Source organism: Lathyrus oleraceus, chromosome 7 (genome assembly GCF_024323335.1).
Source record: "Lathyrus oleraceus cultivar Zhongwan6 chromosome 7, CAAS_Psat_ZW6_1.0, whole genome shotgun sequence".
NCBI lineage: Eukaryota > Viridiplantae > Streptophyta > Magnoliopsida > Fabales > Fabaceae > Lathyrus > Lathyrus oleraceus.
This window is the reverse complement of record NC_066585.1, coordinates 145,112,877-145,136,456: the sequence shown is the minus strand read 5'-3', so window position 1 is coordinate 145,136,456 and position 23,580 is coordinate 145,112,877. Positions and strand designations below refer to the sequence as shown.

The 23,580-nt window shown below is 34.1% G+C and overlaps 1 long non-coding RNA gene across 1 annotated transcript in view; it reads left to right on the top strand.

Annotated features, from left to right (window-relative positions):
- The window catches only part of LOC127105084 (uncharacterized), a 32,135-nt gene extending 9,704 nt beyond the window's left edge, over positions 1-22,431 (top strand). Inside the window, exon 3 of the long non-coding RNA XR_007794899.1 lies at positions 22,215-22,431. This is a non-coding gene — a long non-coding RNA (uncharacterized LOC127105084). The remainder of the gene's footprint in view (positions 1-22,214) is intronic.
- The last annotated feature ends 1,149 nt before the right edge of the window (positions 22,432-23,580 follow it).

Genomic DNA, 23,580 nt, shown 5'->3' with positions numbered 1-23,580 from the left:
AATGACAAATGACAGTCTCTTCTCCGAGAAGTTTGTCCATTCCCCAGTTGAAGTTTATCAACTTATCAATCACTCTTCCATCAAATGTCTATCTCTCCGGAAAACCCCATCAGAGAAGTTTGTTGATAATTTTTTACGAGATTTTTTTATCTTCCCCAAAGTGAAGTTAACTACGGCTAATGGAAATTTCCCCAATAAGTCCGTTATCAAAAATCATCCTCTCATCAAATGGCTATCTCTCCGAAAAACATCTGCTAGATAAGTTTGACGAGATTCCTTTTAGATGATTCTATTTTCTCTTTACTTGAGAAATTTATTTTGAAGATCCCCGGTGGAGTCTTTGGTTCCCATCTCCCATTTAGTGATCACCCCTTTTCTCAAATGAAAGTCCATTAAAGAAGAAACTAGATCCTTTTTCCAATATTAGAAGTTGGTCCTCATTCAATTATCAAAACTTACGTTCTCGTTCCCCAGTGGAGTGTTAATTTTACCCTCATTAATTTAAACACTCTCCCCAGTTTGTTAGCCTTCAGTGTTATTCCCTGGTGTTAGTCCCTCTTCTCTCTGCTTGGTTTCTCCAGCAATAATGTGTCTCCTGTGGCATCATTACCCACATAATTAAGAGTTTTTCATTCACATCATATCATAAGCATCATTGCGGTATATTAGGGTAAAAAATTATGCATTTTAATATTTAAGTCTCTCTAATCTCGTCGAGACGAAGATTTCAACCTTCATATCTCCGGATGGAGGAAACTTAAATAGGGGCAGCTATAATACCCTAATTTTAACACCTAAGATATATTATCATTTGTATCATTTTCATAACATCAAGGTCATCAAATACTTTTGTGTATATCCTTATGCTTTGCTAACCCCACAAAAATACAAAAAATATGTATGTCTTGTTTTGCTTTGTTTGCAAGTTAGGATTTTGGCATCAAGAAGTTCAATGGATGGATCAATCAAGGCTTATATATCAAGGTGATCAATAGTCTCTCTCCATAAACAATCAAAGTTTGTACTCGCCTCAGTTCAAGTTCATCAAGCCACAATTCATCTGGCACACCAAATTAAGGTTTCTTGCTCAAAGTCAACTTAATGTTGACTCTTTGACCAAGGCATGATCCTATGGCTTAGGGCATGACCCAATGTCCTCAAATATGTCCTCATAAACCACTCATGCAATTCAAATGGCTCAATAAGTTAGGTTCATGGACAGATGAAAGTTTTAAACACAATTGATGAAAAGTCAACAAATGCCTAAAGTTAAAGTTTGACTTTTAAGATTTTTGGTCAACTATGGACTTTTCGAGTCAAGGATCATGAAAATATTATCAATGAAGTCATTTGATCAAATTCAATCAAGAAAATCAAGGTTACTTGCATTAGGGGCAAAGATGGAGAATTTGGAATTTTCACTAAGTCCCTAAAAATCATGTCCAAGTACCCAACTTTTCAAGGCCATAACTTGTGATCCAAGCCACCATTTTCTTTGCTCTAATGATAAAATTAAAGTTTTTGCTTCACACTTCAACTTTTTCCTATGTAATGAAACCCAAATGCATGGATGAGGAGATATGAGGCTATGAAATGGAGGATTTATTTGCTTTTTAAGTAATAAAACACTTGGTGAAATTTTCAGCATGCTGACCAAATCAAATGACTAACGTTATGCCAATTTTTCACCAAGATCCCAACTGATTTAAGAAAAATTCTCAACATGAAAGTTATGGATCATGATTCCATCTTTCCAAAATGTCTAAGAGCAAGAAATTCCAATGCTTGAGCTAAGATAATCGAATTTGGAAGACAACATCATGAATTGGTTCATAGGTCAATTACAAGCCCAAGTTGCATTGCAAACTCAAGCAAATCTGCAAGATCTTCAAGTACATGTCCTTCTTTCTTCTAAATCTCACTCTAATCAGAATATTACACAAACTTTTGAGCCATTATCCAAGCAACTAAGCCCTTACACATTGAATCATTCCATTTTAGGCATAAAGGTCACACTTCCACTCATGTAAAGTGACTTTAGTCCAACAATTATTACCATTGAGCTCTCAAATGGATTTGGTTAAGATACACACCAACTCTAAACCTCAAGTCAACCCCTATGCTTCAGAAAAAGCAATGCAAAACACTCCATGCACTTCACATTTTTGCCATGCTTTACACTTGGTGTTTTGTGCAAAACCCAACCAACCAACCAAGCCAGCAAAGGACACAATTATTTTATGATATGTGAGACTTCTCAGACCCTTAAGGATCACTATAAATAGAGGGCAAGTCCTCAACTATCCACACACCAAGCTTTCCAAAAAAAACTTCATTCTTGAGAGCTTTTCAACCTTAACCCTCATTCTCTCATTTTGCTCGTGCATTCTGTAAACCAAGGGTTCCAATCATCTTCTGGGAACTCATAAGCATTAGGATAAGCATCAAACTGTAGCTGAAAGTAGTGTTGGAGAGGCATTGGACCTTGCTCCAATAGGTATATTCTTTATTTCGAAACTCACTATGCATGCATCATTTTCATTTGATTTTTGAAGCAAACATGTAGCATTTATTATGTTAAGAATGATCATTAGCTTACATGTCATTTATATCGTTGTTTATATGAGTTTCTGTTTGCACGAAACCTAGGGTTTTAGGTCTGGTTTTTACCTTTGTGCATCCTTAACTTTGCGTATTAGCTGAAACCTATCGTACCATTGTGTTCCTTACATTTTTTTGAGCAACTTTGGTCTTTATTTCGTGAAAAATGATTGAAAATGAGAGAGATATAATTGATAGAAAATATGGAAAAAAATGAAAGAATGAAAGAGAAGCGCGAGGTTGATGATGATGTTGAGGTGGCGTTAAAAATTCAAATGAAACACATTTTATAATATATTTCATATTTTGTGTTTTAATTCATGGATGTATCACCACCCTAGAGGTAGAAGCGCGCACCATAGTCACTTGTAACCAAAAGGTCTGGGGTTCGAATCCCCCTCGCCCTAGTCTTTTTGTTTTTTTAATTTTTAACAAGCAACGCATGGAATCCCAAGGGTGTGGATTCGAACCTAGCCAAGGCAATATGCATGTTTTATCACTTGTTAATTTTCATTTTTTCTTCATAACTTTAAAAACCCATAACTTTATGATCCCTTAACATTTTTGACTCCTTTATTTTGCCATGTGTTCATGAGAGTGTCTATTTTATGATGATACAAAAAAATATCAAAAAAAAATATTTATTTCACCACTTTTTGTTTGATGGAAAACATTTACCTTTTAAGTGTTTTTTAAGGTTCCTAATTGTTTCCTTTCATTTATTTCTTGGTTGTTCTTGATGTTGAAGGCTTGTATGCGCATAGCACACTCTTTTAAGTATTGGTTGTTATCCTTAACATGTTTAAACTTGATTATTTTCATACCATGTATCAATTGATTCACCTTTAAAACATGTTTGAATGAATGGTTAGGAGGTGATTAGGGTTTCCACTTGCTTGTTTCTTTTTCATGCCATGATTAGGGTTTAGGTCTAAACTTGTCTCTAACATGTTTTTGCCAATTGTTTGACTTGCATGCATAGTGATCCACTTAGGGTTTTGCTTTGTCCATACCATGTTCATATGGTCTATGTTTTGAATATTTTTCTTTTGTCACAACTGTGCTTGGTAACTATATATCATGATACTTGTCTTGTGATACTCCATTTGTATTCTATCTCAATTTGTGATGTTATATCCATGTCCTGTAATTATTTATAAATTCATTCAAGTATTTCCTTCATAAACTTCCATAATGTTGAACATGCATCTCATACTTGTTCATGTGTTATCTCTTTTGGTGTTATATAAACCTTTGTCATGTCTTGTTTATATTCATCATACCTCAAAAACATATAAATAGCTTGTTCACGTCTTACTAATTTATGTATCTTTATGTATCTAAATACAAGGGAAAGTATATTATGTTGACTTCCTAGTCATGTACTATTTGTTTTTTTGTTGACTTTGTTTGTCCATTCATGAATTTACCCTAAACCAAATCCTACCCCTCTTTCAAGCTAAAACACCCACACAAACCTTGACTTACTTTTAGTCAATGTACTTTCAATTACACTTTCAAAAATACTTTAGTACACATGAGGCATTTCAAACACAAACCTTGACTTACTTTTAGTCAATGGATTTTTTTAATTACACTTTCGAATGCTTTAGTACACATGAAGCATCTCAAACTCAAACTTTGACCTACGTTTAGTCAAGTAACACTTTCCAAAACATTTTTACCCCTTTTATTGCCCCATTAAAAAATGCAAACAACTTTTAAAACAAAACATAGATAAATTCAAAAGGTTCCTGTAGAGTACTACAGATGCTTAGGATGTTAATACATTCCCTTTGCATAATCAACCCCCGTACCTTTGATCTCTACTTGCTTTGCTTAGGATGTTTTTTGGGTTTATTTTAAATATTTTCCCATTCCTTTGGAAAAATAAAAGTTCGGTGGTGATAAAAATGATTTGCGAGTCAACTTAATCCAATAGCTTGATCTTCGATTCTCACCGTGACAGATCCCATTTAGTACAATGAATGTGGGGGGTGCTAATACATCCCCCTTGCATAACCAACTCTTGAACCTAATTTGGTTGCAGCGACCATCTCTTTTTGTTTTTTATGGGTTTTATCGATATTTTCCCTTCCCCTCTTTGAGAATAAATAAAGTTTGGTGGCGAATCTGTTTTGTTTATATTTTGAGAGTTCCTTACGCTCGGGTATTTTTCTTACCGCGACATTGTTGATATTCAAACTCCCATTCTTCATCAGACACAAAATTTTGGCTTTGCGGAACTAAAAACTGAATAATGCAATTTCTTCACAAAGAGTAAGTCTTTCATCTTGACCTTCCATAAATGGTAATTAGAAGCATTCAACAATATCATCTTCATCTTTGTATTTGACTTCATCATTCAAACGAGTAAAATAGCCCTTAAACAAGAGCTATGATACCACCCTGATGGAAAACTAAGACACAATAACAAACCAATACATGGGATATATAATTCCCACACTTGTAGGAACCTTGAGGATCAATAACAAATATAAGACGACAAATCGAACAAATAAAGGCATAAAAGAACACCGATATTTTAACGTGGAAAACCCCATAATATTAGAGTAAAAACCACAAGTCTTCCATACCAAAGAAATAGCTCCACCATAGTTAATTAAGGGTACAAGAGAGTCTTAAAGTGATTCATAAACTAGTGCTAACAACCGCAAATCACAAAGAAAACTAGCTTACAAATAAGAATAAAAAATATGAAAATTTACCAAAATCTATCGCTTCAGTGCGAAGTAATTTTCTCTCAGCTAAGTCCTTGTTTTGAAATTATGAATGGTCAAAAGTTAGATACAAGTGTTGTGAACCTTCCCTTCAAATTAAAGTTCGATATGACAGTTAACGAATCCGAGATCGTTGATTTAGTGAGACTGCTTGTAGAAAAACGGGAATAGGTTTCTCTCATCTTTTCTCTCTTTTTTGAATCCATATTTTCTCTTTGTCTCTCTCAACCTTAAATTATCATCTCCACTTAAATAAATGAGACAAATGAGTTAATCATATTTGGATCTTTCTCCACACAGGAAGGAAGCCCCAAACCTAACAATTATGATAATAGAGAGATGAAAAAGTATTAAAGGAAAAGAAAAAAAAAAGATTAATTTGGATTGTATTAGAAGATGAATAACTTAAATTTGAAATACGGAATTTAATGGCGAGAGGGAAGAAAAATTTAAATAGAAAAGGGAAAAAAAACAAGAGAAAGAAGAAAAATGAAAAGTGAAAAAAGATAATAATGAAATAAAATAAAATATTAATACAACTATTTTGTTTTTTATTCTTTACTAACATAGTAGTCTAACACATACTCATATAAACACTTGCAGAATAAAACAAAGGTGATTCGAATTTAAACTCCAAATTGTACATAAATCTTATTCGGTCAAAACACTATGAAGATAAAATTTAATTATTTGAGTGAAAAGTTGATTTATAAATGCATTTCTATTTATAATTTTAAAATAAAGGTTTTGTAATATTTGATTCTCCTTGTAATATCTAGATTCTATGTGTGAAATTTTTACTCAACTAACCCACTTTTCAGATTAATTCCCAAACTACCACATTTTTAAGAGGTGATGCTAGATGAATTGACGCCTGCTCTCTAAATTAAAGAGGTGGAGTCAATTGGATTGGCTTATGCACATGGTGTTGCCAATCAAATTGGTGCCCATGTGTAAAAAAGGAGAGGAGACGTCAATTGGTCTGACACCTATGTGTGTCGTCTATTTTCTTTTGAAAAACAATGTACATTTTAGATAAAAGTCAAAATCGAACAAATTGATATTAATATTAAAATGCGTTTACATACGAATACTATAAAGACTAATATCGTTGACCGGGATGACCTAATCGACCTCCGGTACCACATCCCGTAGCTACCCGAACATCATCACCACTTACAATGAAGCGCTACCGCCATAGCTGAGTTCGTGACCCATGCCAGAGTAGTTGGGCTTTGTTTGAGTTATTGGAGGGCGACCAGGACGATTGAAGGGAGACATTAGTGTGAATGATGCGTCGAGGAAAGGTTGAAATGATTATTGTGATGTTTGGTAGCCATATGGTTGTTGCATCATCCATTGTGTATGTTTCACTTGCCTAGTCAATATCAATTCAAGGCCCACTTGTTCATGGTCTATTATGGAGGTTTCTTTGGTCTATTTAGCATTCACTTCATGGCTTTACATGTTCATATTTTGCTTGTCTATGTTCATTGGTTCAAGCCCATTTCCATGGCATCATAACTTCTACTTGATTCAATTCATCCCTAGCATTGCATTTGATCATATCCTCATGCCTAGTCCATGTCTAACCTATTTCATCTGGCCAATGTCATTCATGCCATTTTCATTTTCATTGTTGTTTGGTCCATGAATCTTTGATTATGACCTAGTTCATTGTACATCTTAGGCCTTGCTAGAGTTTTTCTTTCAAGCTTGGCATTGTTCATCCAAGTTATGGTCAGGTCCATTGATCTATGATTAGGTATTCATAAAGTTCATCACTTAGTCTATTCCATGCCATTTTCATTGGTGTTTGGTCCATGAATCGTTGGATAGGTCCTAATCATTGTCCATTTTGGTCCTTGGGTCTTGATTCATTCAAAATTCGTGTCCATTGATTCATGTTATCATGTTCATTCATTTCAATATCTTTCATATCCATACAATTCATTTCAAATAGTCAATGCATTCAAATATCAAATATCAAATATCAAATATCATTTCATACAATCACATGCAAAGTCCATACATGTACAAAGGCTATAAAATTGGCCATTTATACAACAGTTGACTTTTTGCGCGACAACCACAACATTTCTAGCAGATTACAACAATCAAACTGATATCATTTGGTCCAAATATCACTTCCCTAGCATCCTTATCATTTTTTACTCACACCCATCCACGCAAGGCATCGAGTCTCTCAATACTTCTAATTTTCCGCCTTCATGTATGTTTCCGTCTAACCAACGAACAAACTCACTCTGTTGTTGCTCGAAACGACAGATGCTCGAGAAGAGCATCTCCATCGGAGGTTTGTCTCTCGAATAAATTACCTTTCCATAGCGGCGACGAAGACGAACCATGTTTGCAATATAATGAAAAGAGATGTGGAAAAATGAATCACACAACACCTCTATTTATACAAAAAAAAAATTACGCAATACATAGAAGCGCCATACCAATTAGCGCCTCCTCTCATTTTTTACGCATGGGCGCCAATTGGATCGACAACACCATGTGCATAAACCAATCCAATTGGCATCACCTCTTTAATTTAGAGAGCATACGCCAATTCATCTGATGTCACCTCTTAAAAGTGGGGTAGTTTGAGAGTTAATCTGAAAAATGAGTTATTTTGATTTTTTTTTTGAAAAGTGGGTTAATTGAGTAAAAATTTCTCTATATATTTGGAATGAATCAAAAGTCAGGATTTGAACTTAGTATCTAAATTTATTAGACAAAATTCTTAACCGACAAACTAATTTTGTTTTTGTTTATAATAATGACATAATAAAATATATGTATCAATAGTATTTTCACAAAAGTCTTTCATATAATTAGTCTGGATATTGGACATTTTAATAACTTTTTTCGGATACTAATAGATGCCTTAATTTTTTTGACACTTTAAACAATTGTGTTGGTATGATTTTGTTTAGAATACAATATTGAGTTCTCTTATCAATAGTCAAGGAACGAACTTTTTCTTAATAATTTTTTCAAAACAAAATTGATACCTCAGAGTTCGTTTTTTTTAAGAGGCAAAAGAAAAATATATTAACATGAAATTGCTAGATGGTTCACAATTTTAAATCCATGGGATGTTTATAAAAAGCCACACAAATTAATTCAACAAGACTTTAGATGTACTTAATATCTAAAAAACACAAAATATTTAATTATTTAATCTTGATCTACAATCAGTGTATATAGTTTCTTAAATTATCATCCAGTCATGCATTAACAAATAACAAAAGAGATTTAAAACTGCACCACTACTAGGAAGTCTAACTTTTTAAAGATGCTCTCAGACATTGAAATTGAAATTGAATACCTAATCTAAGATATGTTACATACACAAAAAATAAGGGCGCCAAGTTTGAATACTGTGACTCTTAATTCTCAAGAGGACTTAAACATCACAAAAAACTAAGGAATTTTTGGCTAATTTTTGGGTTGCTATGGATGACCAGACAGATTCAGATGATCATGAAGGTGAAAAGGATGATGAAGTGAAGGTACTAAAGAAGACTTTCTTACTTTCATGTTAGCCTTGTCAAACTCCCAAAAGAAAAAGCTTAGAAAGAAGCATAAATCCATATCAGCCTATGCAACCAGATCAAAAGTTGGTGCTATTAGAACTTCCTCATAAAATGTCTCTATTGGAATGCTAGGGGTCTAGCTAATGCCCCAACTATACTTGCTCTGAAGTCTTTCCGTACTACTTAGAGGTTAGAATTTTGCTTTCTGTGTGAACCTTGGATGTTTATTACTAATTTCCCTCATTCTTTTTTCCATAACTTAGGTTACAAGTTATTTGCCCTAAACTTTAGACCCAACAAGCTCCCCAACCTTTTCGTGTTTTTGTCTTAAAACTTTGAATCCTCTGTTGATTACCTCCACTGGCCTATTGGCATCTTTTAGTGTAATCTTTGATGAAAATATTTTCTCTATTGATGTGGTTTATGCTTCCACTAATCAGAGGCAAAAAAAGGTTTTTATGGAATGATCTCTCTTTGATTCAGAATAACCATCCTTCTCGTTGGTGTTTTTTGGGAGACTTTAACACTATTTTGGGACCCCATGGACATGTAGGAAGGAATATCCTAAATAATAACACTTACTCTAATTTTGCTGACTAGATTAATCTTCACAATCTAGTAGATCTTAATTGCTCAAAAGCCTTATATACTTGGAGTAATGGTAAAACTGACGCAGGTCTGGTTGAAAGAAGACTAGACAGGGTGTTATGTCACTAAAATTGGCTCACTGACTGTTTCAGAATGACTGTTTTTACCCTCCCTAGAATCAAATCCGACCACTTTCCTGTTGTTTTTGAGTTCACTTTAAATAACCACAAAATTGCTTCACAATTCAAATTTCATTGAATGTGGACTTTGAATGATTCTTGCCACAATATGGTTTAATCCTGATGGAATTCTAATATTGTGGGGTGCCTCATGTATGTTCTCAACAAAAAGCTTCAGCTTCTCAAAGGTAAGTTAATGACCTGGAATAGTGAGATCTTTGGTAATTTTCAAGCTCAAATAAAAGATAAAATTGAAAACCTCGATGAGATTCAAAGAATTATTCACTCAGAGGGATCTTATGACACTCTTCAAGCCGATGAAAAGAAAGCCATATTGGAGTTAGAAAATGCCATTGAGATTGAGGAGTGTTTCTGGAGGGACAAATCAAATGTGATATGGCCTCTAGAGGGAGATATGAATATTGCCTACTTTCACAAGATGGTCAAGATTAAGAGTGCTAGAAACATGATTTCCCACTTGAAGGATGGGGATAATATCATGTTGGATACCCCGAGTATAGCAAAACATGCTACTAATTATTTCTCTAACTTTTTTTCTAATGCAGCTGCAGGGCAAGATTTTGATAATCTTAGTAACATAATCCCTTGTCTTCTCACTGACCACATGAACTCTGTTCTTACTGCTTGTCCCTCCATGAAGGAAATTAAATGTGGAATCTTCAACCTTAACAAAAATAATTCTCCAGGCCTGAATGGTTTTGGGGGAATTTTTTACCACACCTAATGGGACATTATGAAGGTGGATGTTAATAATGGTGTTCTTAATTCTTCAACCAATGATAGATCATGCATAACTTTAATGTTAGCACTATTTTTCTAATTCCTAAGATTCATGATGCTGACTATTTGGACAAATTCAAGTCGATAGCTATGTCTAACTTTAAGTTTAAAGTCATTACCAAAATTCTACCAGACATGTTAGCCTCTTTCATTCCCCTTCTCATTTCCAATCAACAAAAGGGTAAAGGGTTTTATTAGAGGTAGGAATATTATGGATTTCAACCTATTAGATAGGAAATTTTTTGGTGGTAATTTGGCTATTAAGGTGGTTGTCAATAAAGCCTTTGACACTATAGATTGAGGGTTTCTTTTTCAAGTTCTTCATTGCTTTGGCTTAAGTATCTTTCGTGATAATAAGGGTTATTTAATTTTGGCATTTATGGAATTTTTAAGTTGGTCTCAACCCATCTTGGCAGAGTTTTGTGGAGTTTTCAGAGGGATTGAGATTGCTAAGGATAAAGGTTGGAAGAGGTTATGGTTTGAATCTGACTCCCTCATTGTTGTCAAAGCTTTCTCCTTGCTTGATTTGACATATGTCCGCTGGAAACTCAGACACATAAGGGATAGATGCATCAATATCATCTCCAATTTGAATTTATCACTTTGCACATATACAAAGAAAGAAATAGTTGTGCAAATATTTTTGCTCATATAGGTCACGCATCTACCTCCTTCACTTTTATTTGATATTTTACCTCCTGATATTAGGAAGGATTATGTAAAGAATATGTTAGGTTTGTCTTTTTTAGGATCATATAGATCTTTGTGAGTTTTACCTCCTGATATTAGGAAGGATTATGTAAAAAACAATAAGTTGTGAATAATTTAAAATATCAATTAAATACAAAGAAGATCATTGATGAGACAAACTAATCATTTTTTCCACTAGGATATTAGGTAACTCTTCTTATGTACGGTGGTTGAGACAAAGATGTGACCAAGTGATTTCAAATACAAGATGAGGAAGAGTGAGTATTGATAAAAAATGTTTTTTTTTAACTTTTATGTAAACGCTTGATTTAACTTGATTGAATTTAAGAAAAGAGATGAAACAAAAAATTAAATAAGAAAAAATATATAACTGAAAATTAAAGAGATGAGGAAAACGAAAGAATACACAAGAGTTTATACTAGTTTGTCGTTAAAATACACGACCTACCACAACTCTCAAAGATTTCTCATCGAGAGTTCCACTAACAACTTGAATTTTTATTATAGAATCAACCAACAACCTGTTACATAAGTTTTTACCTAGGTTAAAATTATAACCATTATAGTTATTTCATATTTACAAGATAATAAGACTATTGATTTAAAATTACAACTAAAATAGATTTCAACAACAATTACACAACCATAACTCTAATAAAATATTTTGATCTCTTAACACTAAAACATTTATGTGTATAAGAAGTCTCTAAGAAGACGGTGTGTTACGAATAAGGATAATATCTCGCTTTTCATGTGTTTTGAAGTGAACACGAGTCCTCCTTATATAGTAAAAAAATTAGTTAAGAAAAGAATTTTTTGGGTTGGGACCGTATCATAATAGATTAAATGCGGATTTATTCGATTATGGCTTAGAAAATTAGGAAAAAACTTTTAAATTTTGAAACCTAATTGATTAAAAGGGTTTTTAATTGAGTATAATGCGAGTTCGCTCCATAATCCATTAGACAAGTATCTTAATTTATTAAGAGAGAAAATTTGTTTCTTAATTGATTAAATAAGCTTCTTATTTGATTAGTCTTTGGCCAAGAATATTTTTTATGAATATTTTTAAACATGCAAAGTTTAAGATTTAAGTGTGTGTTAGCATCACCTCATTACTTTGAAAGCTACTAAGAATTAATGTTACAAAATAATGACCCTAAAAAGATAAAAAGTAACTAAAGCGCAAGATCACTTGCTAGCTTGAAAAATACTTCAAATTCTTTGTGAAGGTGTGAAAAACACAAGAAATGGGGGTGGTGGGGAGGGGTGAATTGGTTTTAAAAACAAAAGTTTTTTACCAACTCAAAAAAACACCACACAATACTAAGAACAAAGAGATAAAAAGCACATGTATTTTTATCCTGGTTCCCTTAGAACTCAAAGCTACTCCAGTCCATCCGCCAAGGTGATTTTGCCTTATACACAAGGACTTAATCAACTTATTACAAAAGTCACAAAGAATAACCTTCTTTGTCTTCTCCAGGATCCGACTATACCCTAGTCTCTTTAAGGAAACTCACAAAGAACAACTTTTTTTGTCTTCTCAAGGATCCGATTAAAACCTAGTCTCCTCCAGGAAAATCACAAAGAACAACTTTCTTTGTCTTCTCAAGGATCCGACTAAAACCTAGTCTCCTTAAGGAAAATCACAAAGAAAAACTTTCTTTGTCTTCTCAAGGATCCAACTAAAACCTAGTCTCCTCAAGGAAATACAAACAAACAGTTTGAATAAGATTTTGTGTGTTACAAGTTGCTTCTACACAAGCAAATTTTACACAAATGAAATACAAACACTTAAAGAAAAACTATGCACAAAGTTGATATCTTTTCACGAAGAAACAGACTTGTCAAATTGTTGTTGAGCTTGCATTTTCTTCAAGTCTCAAAGTCCCACTTATACAACATAAGAAAAGAGACTGTTGGAGGGAAAATGGGGATATCAATAGAGCGACTTTTCACTTTTGGATTGGTGACATCAATGATGCATCGTACAGTCCTTCACCCACGATTTGAGTGACAAGTATGATGTATAATAATGTCCTTCGGCCACGAAATAAGGAGTGGAAGGACTATTTGATTTGTATTATGTAATATTTGATCACATATCCACTTGATCTTATCTTCAAATTCACTGACTTCTAAGAAACAATTGATGAAGCATGAAAAGAAGAAACACACAACTGGATTCAAAAACTTCAGAATCTTTAGTCAGAACATTGACAGTGTTAGTAGTCTCGCTTAACATCTTCAGAATCTTCAGTATCTTCAGACTCTTCATTCAGAACCTTGATAACCTCAAAGTCTGGCTTGAGATCTTCAGAATCTTAAGTTACAAAACTTTAGAAGCTTGGCATTCTTCAGAAGCTTGACAATCAGACTCACATCCAGAAGTAAAAAGTGGGAAGAACATTGCAGCAACAACACAACTTCTTTCTGAAACTTCTCAGGAGTGAATCAGTACAAAAGCAGAAAGAGCATTGCAGCAACAACTTGGCGTCTTTCATAACTTCTCATGATTAGCGCAAAAGCGGAATTCATAACACAATGTTCAGAAACTGAGGATGTTACACCTCATAAACTCAGAATCAGGATTGGTTGTTAAAGCTACAAATTAGCAAATCATTAGGGTACCAAAATTATTCTCACACAAATACAATATTATTATCATCAAAACTCAAGGTATAGATGCAGAACCAAAACTTGTTTTAACACTTTGATGTTGTTCTTGGCATTTAATTCTCTTACACCAAGCATCATAACCTTCTCTCTTTTTGATTTAATTCAATACTTTTTCTTACTTGGTGATTCTTATGACAATTTTTATTTTTTCCTTTATAATCATCAAAACCACGATTACATGTACATTACATAGAACAAGATTCTATTCATTTTTTATTATGACAACACATCTCTTAGGAATGTGGTAAAAATATAACTTAATACGAGAAAGATTGGAGATTTTTAACTCCCATTTATAAGTAAATAAAGTATATTCTACTTCCCCTAAGAGTATACTTCTCCATGTCTGACATAATAAAAAAGCAGTGGAAAACAAATAAGCATATAAACAACCCATAGAACATCAAATTTGAGATGAAAGAAAAGAGTAGCATAAGAAACACAATAAACAATTTAATTAATGCATGATCTGGGTAATGAGCTTAACAAGAGTAGAGTAGTGTCCTCACCATCAATCTTCACCTCAATATTCTCCAAATCATAAATTTCTTGTGAAAATGTATAAATTTATCCACTATAAATTTGTTCTCTACCATTTGCAATGAGTAGAGTTGTTATTTCTTATACAACTTTTGAGCCAAAAGATTTATTTGGTCTAATTGGTGCTTAAAATCAGATGTGTAACACCAAAGTTGGGCCTGAGAAAATGGGGAAGAATGTCCTTGCTACAGTAAACTACAACTAGGTTAGAGCTCATTCTAGATGAGTATGGACAAGAATAGTAAATATTTTTCTGATGTGAACTATAAATGAATCAAATACATAATTTTATACAAGTTTATGTGCATTCTAGTACACCTAAAGTGTTGATGAAATCTATACCACACAAAGTGAATTCAATGATATGTTTCAGATTACTAATTCTGCACACATGCCAAAAGCCCCCACTTTATGCGTACGAATTCTAAAACTCAGGCTGCCATAAAAATCCTTTTCAAGGATCGAGATTATAGAACTTGAAATTGTTTGTTACAATATATAATTTTATTTATTTGATAAAAACACATATTAAATAAACATAAATAATGATTGAAAAAACTTCAAAAGAGTACAAATTGAAGAAAAAAATAAAAAATAAAATTATATTGTAACATATAAAGATGAATACATAATAATATTCTACACAAAATATAACCAAATCCAAGTGAAACAAAGCAACTATAAAAAATATACATTACATATCAAGAACTAACCCCTCAACACACACACACACACACATACTCCTCGAACTACTCAACCTCATGCTTCTAGACCTTAGGATGAGGTTGTACCTCAAATTATTCCAACACAATCATCTTGTATCTTAAACGCATGCTCCTGTTTAGCAGAGACGATGTTTTTGTTTCATATGGTACAAAACCTCCAAATGTTGTTATTTCTGTTACTAATAAAAAAGATGACGGAATAATAGAGCAATTTGACAAGAAGATAACAAAAACATGAAATTTGAAGGCATGCCTGGGAGCATGTCCATTTTCTACAATCCAAAATCAAGTGTGAGGCGTGTCCAAATTCTATAATCCTAACAATATCAATATCTAAAAGAAAGAGGAGAAGACACACATTGTTTTAATCATGTAATCAAGTAAGGGTGTACTCTAACCAATTTTGAAATTGGAAGGCAATGATAGTTTTGAATAAGATTTGGTCTTAAAATAAGACAATGCTTCGTAATTTTGATTTGTGCATTTAAGATGTTGGAACAAAATTGGTTAATACCATATCTCTTGGGTTATGATGATAACAAAGTATTTAAAGAACAATTGGGTATTCTAAAATTTGTTCAAGTTTGCAGAAATATAATCACTAAGAACAGAAGAAGAAATGCTTGAGGAATTTGAATATGATCATCAGAATCTGGCCCTAAAGATCACTTCTTAAATTTGCCTCTGATGGAGATCCAGACTTTGAAGAAGCCAACTCTAAAGATAGTCAGCCTTTCGTAACTCAGACTCTGAAGCTTTAGAAGCCAAGAAGTGGACTCCGATGTGATCAACCTCTTTTTTACCGTGAAAATTAGTAAACAACCGCTGATCTTCCAAATTAAAATATTTTGGTTACTTAAAAGATCGACCAGATTGATCCTAGGACATGTGCTAATTATTTTTAGGGTGAAGTCTGATGAGTGATAAACACTTCGACAAGGTTCATACTTAAATGACTTGTTAAAGAATATAAAGGAAATACAACGTAAGGAAAGCAAGGAAAGTACTAGACAATAAATGGCGAAGAAGATAAATTTATGAAAAGAAAAGAAAAGATTGATTAAATTGCTTTGAATAAAAACATGGTGCCACAACAAACATACATTTTCTCAATTTACACTTTCTCTACACACGAATACTATGGGTAATTTGATGAATTTGTACAATTTTGAACACCCCTTATCCCAACACTAAGACTCCCTATTTATACTAATCGAAATAACCGCTTCTAACGATCTATTCACCAGATTGAGACAAGTGGCACTCTGCATATGCACGACTGCCCATCATGCCCCACGTATGCCCAGAAGTTTAGATAAGAACAAAGAATTCCCTCCCTTATTTGAATTCAAATCCTTTGTCGAACTGTCGTTAATGATGCTTCTTTCCCTAGTCTTGGAAATATTTCTAAGTCCACAAAACACCTTTACCCTTGTATCAAGGTATTTTCGACTAGAATTCCAAACTATATAATGTTGTCGAAATATTCAATTTCTTCACAGGAACTTATTTACTTATTTACTTCCCTTAATCCATATTAGGCGTCGAAATTGGAGCTAACAAATCGCCCCCCAAAAATGTCACTTTCGACACCTCGAAGATAAAGGCATTTTTTGAGACTATGGTTCCACGCCTTTGAACAATCCTTGCATAGCTTTGATGCCATTAATGCTCCAACATTGCAAAAACTATCCATCTTTTCCCACCTGGCATATAACGTCAGAATCATCATTACCCTTTTCCAACATGTCTTTTCAACCCATGCATGAATCTTTTTAATCATCAGGTTTCCTAGACCCTATGAGATCATGGGATTTAGGCCTTAATTACCACCGTCCCACTATGAAATCCTGGAGAGACATGTGTCCCACTTGTTTGTCAACCATTAATGCTGATTTGAGCCGTTTTTTCTCCCATAAACCCCTATAAAAAGCGCATTCCTCATTACCTCCACTCTTTTACACTTTCTGAAACTCTCAAATCCTCCAGCTCTTCATCTTCTTCAAAACAACCTAAAAAACCCAGATTTTCTCTCTTCAGACATTTAACAAAAAAATGACCACTTCAAGAAAAACCTCCAAAGAAACTGAAGCTAGCGGAAATATACCCGAACGTATCACACACTCGAACATACAACAGAGTCGTCATCGAACTTTATTTATTCTTGAAGGAAAGGGAAAACATCGATAAAACCCGGGGGGAAAGAGATATGCTAGGTAAGGAGGTCGGGTATGCAAGGGGAAGGTATTATCACCCCAAACATCCATGGTACTCCATGGGAACCGTTTTTATTGTTTTCGCTCGAATATGTGTTATATCTAAATATTACTCACAAAAGAATGGTAAAAGGAAAGAAAATAGATAGAATGCTCGGTGAGGATTGAGGCCCTCATGTCTACGTATCCTCATAGTGTAATGAGGAATTCAGAGCTCCGTAGTTCAAAGAACTAGTGGTAGGAGGTGAAAAGAAGTGTGATAAAAGTATGGTCTGAACCAAAGGGTAATGTTGTTTGAACTCCAAAAAAGGGTGAAATATGAACCCAAGAGTAAGGTGGCTTTTACCAGTATGTGGGCTAGCATGGCTTCCGCTATAAGGTAATGCCAAAAATACGAAGAAATAAGTGTTTGGGGGTATGACCCAAAGATCTCTTGGTTCACAAGGGGGCACAAGAAGGAGAACAAAGAGGTAGTGTATTTGGCTCAAAGATAACTAATATATCACATGGAGTGAATGAAGGTAGAATAGGAGTGCATCATGGAGATGAACAGAATGAAGTGAACAAAGTCACAGAATTGAATAGTTGGTGACAAGTGACTGAATAAGTGTAGTTTGAAACTGAAGTTGACGGTGTATTGGAATCCATAGGAGAAATGAGATTTGTACCATAGAGGGAAATGACGTTAAACGACATATGGAACAACATGGTTGCCACTATCTGATATTTAGAAGAAAAAAAAGAATAAATTAAATATTTGGTTACGAGCCAAACAACTCTAGGTAGAAATGCGGACTTTTCGCTAGGCGTCCTAAAAGGGTGTATATGGAATTCCAAAGAAAGTTGTGTTTTGATGTCAAAGGAATGATATGTCACTGAGTGAATGATTTATGATCGATTGTAGGTAATGGATAGTGAAAGATATGAATGATTCCCTAAGGCAGAAGGAAAAATTAGGAGTATGCTCGCCAAGGATTCGCATCCTCGTGCCTACGTATTCTCATTGTGCAATGAGAAAGTCAAAGCAATCGTAGTTCGTAGAACCACGAGAATAGAGAGAGATATAAGTGATAAAAAGTGTAACTTGTACCAACAGAATGGTATCAAGAGAACCCACAAATGTATGGGACTTGGAATCAAAGAGTAAACAGACATTTACCAGTACGTGGGCTAGCATGGCTGCCGCTATAGGGTAAAGCCAAAAACAAAGACTAAATTTAGTTTCTGGATGCCAACCAAACAACTCTTGATTCACAAGATGGACTGCCGTTATATCGTCCTTAAAGGGTATAGGCGGGGCCCAAGAGAAAGTATTGTTGTGTACAAGGAACAATATACCACTGGATGGGGAACAAACAGTTCGAGATCAAAAGAGAATTGTCTTGGATCCAAGAAAGAGATAGACTCTGAATCGAAGAGCAAGGTGGTGTCTAAACCCAAAAATACTGAATTAAATGTTTGGAGGAACTCCAAATAACTCTCGATTGATAAGGTGGATTGCCGCTAAATCGTCCTAAAAGGATGTACAAGGAGTCCAAGGAGAAGTATATTTGATCTCAAAAGTATGATATTGATTGAATGAATGGAGAATGATTGATTAATAAATAGGGTAGCTCGCGAAGAAATTGGGTTCTCCTGCCTACGTATCCTTATAGTGCAATAAGGAAATCAGAGCTTTCGTAGTTCAGCCCATTAGGGATGAAAGCAAGATGATTAAGGAGGCAAGAGGAGATGATAGATTGAATGAAGAATGGAATAGACTTGATATTTATTTTGTAAGAACCACACTAAAGTCTATGAGTAAAGGTGGATACGATGAGCAACGGGTCAAACGTCCCGCACCCAAAGATATCCAAAATGAGTGTAGGAAAACTTCAGTCTCATCTCTTCTTAACTACTTAAGGCTCGTGGTTTGTAATTCTCATCCTAACTTTCAAGTTGCTGGAGAAGAGTCTTTGTTGTTATTTCTTATAATGATGATGACCTTATCAATCGTTTGATTCGAATTGCACTAAAGTCTATGAATAGAGGTGAATACAATGAGCACTAGATCATTCGTCCCATACCCAAAGATATTCAGAATGGGGGTAGGAGTTCTCCAGTCTCATTCCTTCTCTATTGCTTAAGGATCGTACCGTACAACTTGAATCATGATTGATAAGTTGTTGATGTAATCCTTTGCTTGTTGCATTACTTTGTAAGGAGAAAGACTTGACAATCGTATGGTTTGAATTGTGCTAAAGTCTATGAATATGGGTGAATACGATGAGCACTGGGTCATTCGTCCCATACCCAAAGATATTCAGAACGGGGGTAGGAATTCTCTAGTCTCATTCCTTCTCCATTACTTAAGGCTCATGCCACACAATTCTAACTTTGACTTAACAAGCTCTTGAAGATGCCACCTTCGATGTGCTTTGTATTATCCACTGCTTGGTATGACTGAGGATGGCTTGATCGAGAATCTGACTTGAGGCTTCGAGCTCCACAACTTACAAAAAAAGTCTTATTAAGTGACCAAGGGTCTTTTGATCACTCCAATTAGACTGTGGGATTATACAATATCAAAGGATTTAATTGATCAAAATTGCTTTTGATCAATTTGAATCAAAGGGTTTGATCTGATTGGAAATTAAGATTAATCATAATTTAATGGTTAGAACTTGTTAGAAACTATCCTAAAGGAACATGTATTAGGTTAGTCATGGTTTGATTAAAATTCTAAGTCACAAGGGAATATGTCAAGATATATTAATCACATGGTATTCTTTAATTAAAAAGCTAAGGTCATCAAAAATTAAGATTAATATGCATGAATCCTAATCTCCAATTTTTCATTAATCAAATTAAAGGAAAATCTAATAAGCCTAAATTTAACTAAAGTCTAATAATCTACCCTAATACGAGTTATACATTTTAATGTATATTTTTAACTAGATAACTAATGCATATATTTTCTAAACTAAGTGAATTAATGTACATATGTCTAAACTAAGTGCGAATAAATATTAGACTAAGTAGCTAATATATATTGACTATCAGTAACTAAAAAGAAAAGTTGCTCACCAAAAGAAAATTTCAAACATTGCCATCAGTCCCACAAAATACCTTCCAACCGACACTGAGCTATCACATGGCCGCATGCTGCACGGGTCTAAACAAGATTTTGAATTTCAAGCCGCTTCATTAAGTGATCTGTATATTCTCCTTCACACGTTGTAACTCCTAGAACAATATCCAGCATAATTTTCATTGCAGCCAAAAAAACAAGGGATCCAACATATTTGTGCTTAACTCCTACCGGGATTGTTAGCAAAGCTCTTGCCGCATTTAATACCTAGGTTTGCATTGGCAACGGAATTGTCTTCGAGATGCTTTACATTTTCTTCATCCCCATTTTAGAATCACAGAAGAATGAATAGGTTGCTAGGTTTCGGTCATTTTCGGGAGTCGGTGATGGATTATTTCATTTGTGGTTCAGGTTTTCGTTGTGATTCGGTTTTACGGATTCGATGCTTGTGGTTTTTTCTGTTCAACATTATGCTTTCAATTCTGTTTTCGACTCATAATTGTTGTTCGGATTCAAAGTTCTGTTTTCCAGTGTGAATTGGTCAACATTTCTGACATTTTGCAACTGCACACCAAGTGTTCCGAAAAAATCTTGAATCAATTTTTTCTCTTTTTGTCTTGTTTCTGTTCCATTACGGATTCTCCCTTCTCACTATTTTTGGATTATGAATCTGTTGTCAAGTTTGGTAATGGTTTTTTGAATGGATTTTTTTGTAGTTTCAAGTTGATAAATAGAGTTTTAGACTTACTGATCGGAGACCCTCCGATGGTTCTTCAATGGCGGCGCAAATTCAATACGGTAAACAATTCTTCAGTTTTTCTTCATTTCTTCTTCATCCCCCTTCTTTTCTTCCATTTGTCTTCTTGTTGTTGTTGATTCTTTTGCCACTTTTCAATGCTTGAAACATGAAAACTATGGTGTCAAGTGTACTGAAGGTTATGCTCAAGTTTATTGAAGCTTTAATGTGAAGCTTCAACAACCATGTATTTGAGCTCTAGTGAGGGAAGGTTGAAGAATGGAAAATAGAGAGTGAATACTTGAGAGAAAGTGAAAAATGAGTGGAATCAAAAAGTGAAGAAGAAGAAGAAACCCTTTAGTGAGTGAATGATGAATGCTTATATAGAAAAAGGTGAGGGATGATTAGAGGTTGCAAATTGGTTAGAAATTAGTTGGGGCTGTTTTGGACACTTTGGGCAATTGCCCAAAGTAGTTAGAAGTTAGTTTGTGGAAGTTTAAGGTAGTTAAGGCATGGATGTATGTGAATTTACATGCATGTGCATATTCTGAATTTTTTTAGTGAATGTGAGGGAAATTGAATGAATTTACATGACATCACTTGAATATATGCTTGGCCATTTACATGGTATGAATGAATGAATTATAGATGCATTTGGATTGATGTTCATGGGTGAAATAATGTATTACATGCATGCTGAATTTTTCTTTTAATGTCCATGATTTATGAGGTTTTGCTTGTTGTATAGAAGTGGAATAATAATTATACATAGCATGGACTTTATTCATGGTACTTGCATAACATGCAGATTTTTTTATTGAATTTAACTTGTTTTAATGATTTTGTATATGATTTTGTATATGATGTGAATGTATATGCATGTGTTGAATTTTAGAGATGAATGACATGAATTTAAAATGACTTTTCATGTGTATTTTGTAAATGCTCATGATGTTGTATTTTGTAAATGCTCATGATGCTGTATTTTGTTATATAAGTGCTGAATTTTTAAAAATGAATGTAATTTCTAACTTGTTTTTATTGTTTCCTTTGTAACATGGTACATAATAATGAAGCATGAATAAGCATGGTCAAGAATGGAGTATGAATGAAGACCATTGAAGAGGTTGGAATTATTTTTATTCTTTTGTGTATGACTATTATGTATTATGCTTGTAATGGCATAAGGTGATGTGAAGTGAAGTCATGTAAATGTAGAAATGATATTTAGTGACTTTTGAATTTTATGTACATGGATTGAAATACCATGAATAAAAAAAGGGGAATTATAGCTCAAAATGCATGTATGGAAATGAATTCCGATGAATGCTTAGGGAATTTACCCACGAAGGGGAAAGTGTATTAGTGAATCACTTAGAAATTGAAAATGTATCAAAAAAAAAATACAGGTTAGATTGAATAGTTTACAATACAGCTTATGCAAAAATGAAAAATGCGTGCTTGATGGATATGTCGTGCACATGGTACATTATTTTTTAATATGATGTGATGAATTAAATAAGGAGGATGAATAGGTTTAGGAATGTCTATGATAGTGGTCAAACGTCTGGTCAACAGTGTCGACCCTGTTGACCAAAAGTCAACCACTTCTTTACTTTCCATTTTCCAAATTCAAGATACTTCCTGATTTAAGCAAAACATAATCACCAAAGAGCCTTTGAACTAACTTTTCCAAATGAAGATTGAATGATGATATGTAGATGAAATGAATGCTTCATAAATGCATGTAGATGAATAAAGTCGTAAGTCGGGTAAAAAAAAAAGTATGGCAAATTTGGGGTATGATAGAAACAACCAAAGTTGTCAAGGTTTCTATCAAACACACGAGGGGCCCTTAAAAGATCTCGGATCTCCCTCCTTTTGCCACACTTCCTGGTCTAGTGATGATGGGTAACCAACAATACATTCCTGAACCAAAGACTGAAGAACATCGAAGAATCTATGAATCTCAAGTACTCATTCCCATAACTGTTTCTGGAAAAAATCATGCTTTTTTTGGCCCTTTACCTAATCTGAATATTGAGCCTAGAAGATTTAGGAACTTTTTTCCCACTTATCATAAACGCAAACCAATAGGCCAAGCAAAAAGACTTAGGGCTGAAAAAACTGCTACTGCTGAGGAATCCCAACCTTTAGCAGATGAAACTATAGACTTAAGGTTTATGAACAATGGCTTTAGAGTCTTTCGAGTGACCCCTTCATTTAAAGACCCAACTGACTATCTAAATTGGTTAAACAAGATAGAAAAAGCTAAATCTCAAACCTGGAAGGACATGGGAATTTATGACTTAATCATGTTGTCGAAGGTAAAACTGGATTACAGTTCGACCTTACTAGTTTCCTCATTGTATTTCTGGGACATCACTCACTATACCTTCCACCTCCCTTATGGGATGGTAACACCCACTCTTTTTGACATAG